Here is an 8,872-nt window from a genome sequence, read left to right on the forward strand (position 1 = left end):
CTACTTCTGTAAAGATTTATCACTTTGGAAACCCAAAGCAGGTCACTATGAGTCGGAATCGACTCAATGGCAGTGAGTTTGGCTTTTTATATATAATTCCTGTCTGTGAAAAAATTGATGGTCTATATATATATATATACACACACACACATTGATGAAAAAAGAAGGGTTTTAAATATAGTTTCATAGTAGTTAAACATTAGTGTTATTTTCCCACCAACTGGTCTTTTAACTTGTGTAAACAGGCAGAATAATACAGAAGATTGAGATAATATGGCACTGTTGGAATGCATGTACAAACTATTGAATTACTTACATTGGTTAAAGATAGTTCTATAAGGTCCTGTGGTGCAGTGAACTACTTGGTATGGCTCTTCTAACCATAGTTTTTGTTACTCCCACCAGAGTACTGGGTGGAGCTATGCAAATATAAGGTGCTTGTGGCCCATGAAAGGGATTAGCTACCTTGTTAGTAATGTAAGTAAGGCACGTGACACACTTGTGAGGGTGGGATCATGGAAATAAGGTGTGTGGAACCCTAATGTTGGGATTGGTCAGTTTTGTCACCCCACTAAGCTTCAAGTGAGGTCTTCTAGAGGCAGAAGGAGGGATCTCACTGCCATCAAGAGAGAAGAGTTGGAGGGAGAATGGACCCGAAAAACTTGCATTAATTAGACTTCCTTGGCAGAGAGAACAGCACAGAGACAGGCAGACAGATGGTAGTAGGAGAGGCAGAAGAATCAAAAGACCAGTATGAGACAGGGTGGGGTTGCTGACCCACAGAGTGAGAAACCTTTATGCCTTTGGTACGAGGCTTGTTGATGGAATGGGGTACACCTAAGTTCACCTATCAGTGGAGCTGAAAGATCTTTGTAACACTTGTCTGAGCAGGGCAGAGACCAGACCAAGAGGCTAAGGGCCAAAAAGAGGCATGCCTTTGGGCGTGGCCAAGGGGAGGCCATCCTGATCAAATAATTGTATCCTGAGCTTTCCTGGACCTGAATTGTACCATAGTGCCTAAAACACTTGACTGCTAACCAGGAGGCTGGTGGTTCAAACCCCCAGCCTCTCCTCAGAAGGATGGCTGGGCAATCTACTTCCATAGTGATACCACCTCAGAAACCCAAGGAGGGGTCACTATGAGTCAGGTCCGACTTGACGGCACATGACATCAACAACTTCCCTAATAAATGCCATAATCGTGAGTATTGTCTGTGAGTTCTTTGTGTTCATTGCAATGAGTTATTGAACCCAGCAGAGAAGTAGTGAGTTTAGTGGAAAGGAAGGTTGTTGTCAAGGGTTGGTAAAACGTTTGGAGGGTCGCAGTATGTCTGTTTTCATAGGAATAAGCCTTGGTGATTCTGTCTGCCTCTTGTGAAGTTAGAGGAGGTCAGAGAAGGATGCCCCCACCACACCCTTTTTGCACATCCTAACTCTCATTTCCCCACTCTCCATTTCTCCGCATCATGTAGATAACGTATGTATTTTTAAATTAACAATTATCATTTTAATCTCCATTATGGGTTTAAAACCTTTGCTTGCATTGAATTAGTGTGACTTTAAGCAAAAGTCCGTTTATTAAATCTTTTATTAGGCCTTTCATTATGCATGCTTGTAAAGATCTTAATAGAGATGTTAAGTAATGAAATTTCACAAGTTCCTAAAATTTTCATAAATCTCCATAAATTGACTCTTTATGAGAAACCTGCTTTCATTGTGTCTGATTTTTATTCATATGCTACCAAAATGTTAATATACTTTAATTAGAGCTAATATGATGTATCTCTTCATTCATTATATAAGTTAATCTTGCTCTGAAGAAGTCCTGTTTTCAAATTCTCTCCAGCAGTGTAGAATTAAAATTATAGTTTGTCTCAGGAAATTAGTCATAAAGTTTCATGAATGCTAAAATAAATTGGCGTTTTCACAGAATAGATTAGACCATATGTTTTACAGAAGGAATAAGAGGACAGGACATGATTTCTGTTACTGTGTTTCCTGCTGTGGATATAGTCCCTAGAGAAATTGGAGGTAAATAGCAAGGAGTCTTGACATAACAAAGTCTGGCACAGATAGAATAGCCATCATTTTTATGGCATCCATTTAATCAAACTAGTTTAGAATGTATACATTTAGAACCTATGCATGATTCCAGCACTGAAAACAGCAAACAGTTCTTCATTCAACATCTGGTTTTGTAATATCCTGGGCTTGATTTAATTGATGAGCTCAAAGAATACTCTGAAGTTTACAAGAAATATTTTTTCAATTGTGTAGGTTGTTATTGCTGGTAAAGAATTTAGGTCTTCCTTTTCTAAATATTCTATGTCTTCCTCTTTTATCCATTTAATAGTCTACCACTGAAATATTCTGATGTATTTTCTCCCACAAATGTTTCTTTCTAAGTCATTTTACTGATCAAAATGAAATTCACAACTATATTGTTGTATCTTTCATTCTCACACACAACCACAAATGTACATATGTACACAAATCACTTATGTGTTTTATGGGTACTAAAGTTCATGTATAAAGAACAGGTTTCTTTGATTCTGAAACGAGAAGTAGCACATTTATTTTAATTAAACAATATCTTAACAGAAATATTTCTTGGAAAAAAAATTTCATTCTGAGTACACAAAAAACATGACTAAACAGAAAGGATTTATGTGAAAACATATATGCCATAGTTACAAAAAGAAAAGAAAAACCTGGGAAATAGATTGAAAATTAAATTCTGCTATCCTTCTAGGATTGCAGTTTCACAGGGGAAAGATATTCCCAATATAATTTTAAGTTCCTGTATATAATAGATGATTGAAGGAGCTCTGGTAGCATAGTGCCTAAGGCACTTGACTGCTAACCAGAAGGCTGACGGTTCAAACCCACCAGCCACTCCTCGAAAAGAAGACTGAACAATCTACTTCCGTAGTGATACTGCCTCGGCAACACAAGGAGGGATCGCTGTGAGTCATACTCAGTGTACATAACGACAGTGTACATAACGATGGCACATAACGACAACAACAATAGATGATTGAAGATGACTTAATTATATGTTATCCTTACTATATAAATCACAGCCCCTAATAGCTAGAAGTATTATCAGTGAGAAAACTGTGCAAAAGGGTTTGCCCTTAATCATTCTTATTTACCATTCAGTGGTCTCATGTGGTGGAGAATCAAGCCATTACAGTTACAAGTTATATGTGTTGTGATAGTCTGTATGTTCATGTTTCTTTTGATTGCATGATAGATGCCTCTCATATGTTGTGAATACTCAGTGATTGATGACAAACTAGGTGGTTATCACCATGCCATTCATCATGCAGATTTCCTTATTAATATTTCTTAATCTGTATGTTCATGGATGAGGAATTCTGTCTAGCACTAATCATACTCCATTATAAAATAAGTCATTAAATGTCTCTAGAAGTTAGCATGGTAAGTATATTCAGAGTCTTATCCTTTATTTTCATCTGATGACTATTGTTCCAATTTCAAGAAAAAAGTGTTGTTGTTATTTGCCTTCGAGTCAGAAAAATGTAGTCTTTTCAAATTGCTCTCCTAGAATTTCATCACATTTATTTTTTATTCTGGAAAACATTATTACCAAGAGGTAATGTAATATCATTCTCAAGTTCATAGATACTGAAGTTCACTTTGGATTTGCATTTTTGGTTAATTACTTACTGGCTATGTTATTGAAAGTATGGAATCAGAGATATACACACAAATTTTTCTGTCCTGTATCAAAGATGTTTCAGTAATCATTTACCTATTTGTGTCTTTTCTTTCTGTAAATATATTTTCCATTGAGGTGTATAGTAACTTGGGAACACAAGTGCAAAATAATTGCATTTTAGTAGACAGATTTATTTTCAGGTTTTCACATTATGAGTTAGATATTTGAATCTCTCTGAGCTCCTCACATATGACTTAAATCTATACAAATTTCAGTACTTGTATGTGTTACTTTGGGAGCTCTGGTGGTGTAGTGCCTAAGACAGTCTGATCTGACTCCACGGCAGTGAGTTTGGTTTTTGGTTTTGGTTTTATTTGTTACTTTTGGCAATCTTATATTCATATATTTTCTTCATACTCAGTGTATACTACAATGTTTAATAGCACTTTCTAAGTGTATTTTTCTTTTTGAGGCTAACAAATCAAAGATAAGCTTTTTCTTTTAAGTTTGCATTAATATCTTCTATTTCTCTGTGATAGTTGGAGCTGTGTGTCAACTTGGCTAGACCACAATTCTGAGTCATTTAAGCAGTTGTGATGTGGATTATTCCCATGATGGGATCAGATGTATATGTTTAGAGCAGCCAATTGGTTGAAAGGGAGTTTCCCTATGGATGTGACCTACTTCCAGTATATTTATGGACATCCTGGGAAAAGAGACACTCTTCTGTGGATCAGGATCCTGTTGTGCTGCCTACAACTGTCCATGAACAAACAATCCACCATTTTACCTGGAAATCTTGAATTCCTCATTTATTGAAGTCAACAGCTGGTACACTGCCTGCCAACTTGAGCTTCTTAGCCCCTGCAGTTGCAAGAGTCAGGAAAAGCCTCCAGCTTGATGTTTGATCTAAGAACTTGGGACTTGCCAGCTTCTACAAGTGTGTGATCCATTTTCCTAAAATAAATTTCTCTTTCTCTATATGTATATATAAGCTTTACTGGTTTTGCTTCTATAGAGAACCCAGCCTAACACATTCTCCATAGTTGATTAATAGTACCAGATAATGTAAGAAATAGTTCAATATTTTACACTGATGCATATTTAAAAAAATTGTGATGAAAGATACAAGACAAAGAAGAATATTGTTTTATTTTTCTATGATTCCTCTAGTAAATTGCGTCAAGCAGAAATTTACTTGTAGATTTAAATATAGTTGAATAAAATAAGTTTTAAAAGAGCTAAGTTTTGAGAGATAAAAATTAATTGAATAGTCAACCCACTGTCACAGTGAACTTTGTGAAAGAATATAAAAGATTCCTAATGAACAGTTTTTGGGAGCTCTGGTAGCATAGGGCCCAAGGCACTTGACTGCTAGCCAGAAGGTTGGCAGCTCAAACTCACCAGCCACTCTTCAGAAGGAGTGTTGGGCAATCTATTTCCATAGTAATACCAACTTGGAAACCCAAAGAGGGATCACTATGAGTCGGGTCCAACTCGATGGCACATAACAACAACAATGAACAGTTTGACTATAAGTAGAGTGAACAAAATTGAGATTTAACAATTGAAAAATATTTATTACTAACCATTTTTAGTTAAAGGGCTGGAAAATAGGCATTTTAAACCAGCAAAGAGAAAAATTAACATAACATATTGAAATAAATTTGGCAATAGCTACCAAATATTATAAACATGAATTTTTTTGTTTGCTGGGTTTTTTTTTTTTTTTTTGAATTGTTGTAAAAATATAGATAACACAGCTTTTACCAATTCAACTTTTTTCATTCATACAATTCAGTGACAACAAGTACATCAATTATGTACAATCAACACCAATATCCAGTGACAAATTTTCTGTCATCATAGACAGTTCATTCTTGCATTCTGGTTTCAGGTAAAGATGGCTGACAGAGAAGCTGTGCTTACAAATGTTCCTTTAGTTCTTTTACCTCATGTGTGTATCAAAAGAAATAAAGATAATAAGGAATATATATTGGAAACACTGCAAAACTTAAAGCATTATATAAACTGGCCAAAAATACAGAAGTATTTTATGACATGAAGTAAATGAATCAAATTTATTCATTAATTCATTCATTAGTTTGAAATTATTCATTCAACATTTACTTTGTATCTGGGATTGTTTTAAGGCAGACAGTATTTGTCAATGGCTCAGGACAGGGAGGAGCAAAAGTCTGACTTTCTGAGAAAGACATTAAACAAATTAGCCAACTGTAAACATTACATGGTGCTAAATGCTGTGAAGAATAAAGAAACATGGAGATGGGATAGAAGTTACCAAATAGGAGAAGAGTTGGAATTTTTCATGTGGTGGTAAAGAAGACTTATTAAGGAAGTGACATTTGACCAAATACCAGAAAGAAATAAGGAAAGATATTTGAGGGAAAGGCTCAATAAGAAAGACTCAGAAAAAGGAAGCAAAAAAGAATAGAGTGGATAACTGGCACAGTAATCAGAGATGGGATCAGAGACCAGACAGATAATTGAGGCCCAGTTAATATAGAGCCTAATAGGTCATTTTAAGGACATGTGCTTTTATGCTGAGTGAGATGAAAAGCCTTAGGAGGTTCTGAACAGAGATTTGAAAGAATTACTCCACTAAAGTGTTGAGAAGTTTAAAGTAGGAGCAGCCTGAAAAATAAGGATACCAGCTAGAAGTCTATAATAATGTTGGAGATGGGAAATAAATGAAGCTTGTACATGGCACAGGCAGTGGACAAAAATGAGAATGGGTCAGCTCTGAATAACTTCAGATGGTAAAGCCAGCAATATTTCTGACAAATGGGTTGAGGGATGCAATAGAAAGAGAGTAGTCAAGAAGGATTCCACAAATTTTGACATGAACATATCGAAGAAGAGAGTGACATTCATCCAGAAAAAGTGATTTAACAGGGACAGACATGGAAATTTAGAGTTCAGTAAAAGTAATAAATGTCTACTATCTAGAAAGTGATACCCCCTTACTCTTCTTCCTCTTCTTCCTATCCCTGTTGTTGTTGTTGTTATGTGCCGTGGAGTCAGACCCGACTTATAGCAACTGCTCCTTGGGTTTCTGAGGTAGTATCACTACGGAAAGGAGCTCTGGTAGCATAGTGCCTAAGGCACTTGACTGCTAACCAGAAGGTTGGCGGTTCAAACCCATCAACCACTCCTTGGAAGGAAGGTTGGGCAATCTACTTCCATAGTGATACTGCCTCAGAAACCCAAGGAAGGATCGCTATAAGTCAGTCATGACTCCACGGCACATAACAACAACAACAACATCAGCCATAAGGATTGCCCAACCTTCCTTCCGAGGAGTGGTTGGTGGGTTTGAACCACCAGCCTTCTGGTTAGCAGTCAAGTGCCTTAGGCACTATGCTCCCAGAGTCCTATCCCTGGTAACTTTCAAATAACTTTTATTATAGTGAGACCATACAATAGTTATATTTTTGTAATTGATTTATTTCACTCAGCAAAATATAATTCAGATTCACTCATGTAATATTTCACAGACTGCTCAGTAATATTTATAGTTGTGTATACTTCTATTATACGTATATACCACAATTTGTTTATCTCTTCATGTGCTATTGGGCACATAAGTTACATAAGTTTCTTTCTTTTTTTTTTTTTTTTACTATTGTCACTAAAGCTGTAATAAACATAGGTGTACATATGTCTCTTCTTGTCACTGCTCTTATAGCTCTAAGATATGTACCTAGGAGTGGGATTGCTGGATCGTAGGTATTTCTATTTTTAGCTTTTTGAGGAAGCATCGTATAGTTTTCCATAGTGGTTATAAAAAGACAGTGCAATATTGAAGAAGAAGAACAAAGTGAGAGTCTCCCTTCTGATCTCAAAACATACTATATAGCCACAGTAATCAAAACACCTTGATACTAGTTCAGTAACAGAGACAGAACAATGGAATAGAATTCAGAACCCAGAAGTATCCATCTGTGGGCAGCTGCTTTTTGACAAGAGGTCAAAATCCATTCAATGGGGAAAAAATAGTCACTTTAACAAATGATGCTGTCAAAACTGGATATCCATTTGCAGAAAAGTAAAACAAGTCCCATACCTCACAACATGCACACAAACTAACTCAAAATAGTTCAACAATCTAAATGTTGATGCTAAAAATATAAAGTTCCTGCATGATAACATAGGGACAAAACTATGGGACCTAATTTTTTTAAGAAATAGATTATTGACCTCAACTACTAAGGAACAAACAACAGATAACTGACACCATTTAAAATTAAATATTTATGCTCATCAACAGAGTTTATCAAGAGAGTAAAAAGAAAACCTACAAACTAGGGAAAAAGTTGGCAACTATATGATAAGTGTCAAATCTCCAAAATACATAGAAAACTTCAACAACTCAACAACAAAAAGGCAAATTATCCAATTTTTAAAAAATGGTCAAATGACATGAAGACACTTCACCAAAGAGGACACTCCAGAGGCCAAAGGACACAGGAAAAGATGCCCACAATAATCGGCCTTAAAAGAGAAGCAAAGTAAACCAATGAGATATTATATCACACCAGCAAAAATGGAACTGATCAAAAAAACAGAAAACAACAAATTCTGGCTAGGATGTGGGGAGATTGGAACCCTTATCCTTAGCCATGGCTGATGATACATGAATTCCTCACTCATCAACACAGTTAGATTCCAAAGACAATGTTGTTACTCAAAAAATGTTGTTATGTGAAACTGGACATTGACCACAACAGGACATAAAATGGAAGATGGCTACACTATTACATAACTTCCAAATTGCATCATTACATAACTGTCAATTAGCATCATTATACAATTGCCAGATTATATCATTATATAACTGCCAAATTATATTGTTATATAACTGCCAAACCACTGAGAATCATGGTCCAGCCAAATTGACACATAATTTTAATCATCCTAGGCAGCATTACTCTCTCCTTGCACCTGGGATGTTCAATACAGCCAGATTACATTGTTAATGCACAGAATAGTCGGATAGTAGATTTTTCACTATTTTTGTAAGTTGACATGTTGGATAATGAGATAATTGATAAGTGAAGAATAGATGTGTTGTAAAATGGTACAACCACTATGGAAAATAGTATGAATCTTCCTCAGAAAGCCAGGAATAAGGTTACATAATGATCTAGCACTCCTTTCTTTATA

Source organism: Orycteropus afer, unplaced genomic scaffold (assembly GCF_000298275.1).
Source record: "Orycteropus afer afer isolate SDZICR_OR568_19922 unplaced genomic scaffold, OryAfe1.0 scaffold00203, whole genome shotgun sequence".
NCBI classification, from domain to species: domain Eukaryota; kingdom Metazoa; phylum Chordata; class Mammalia; order Tubulidentata; family Orycteropodidae; genus Orycteropus; species Orycteropus afer.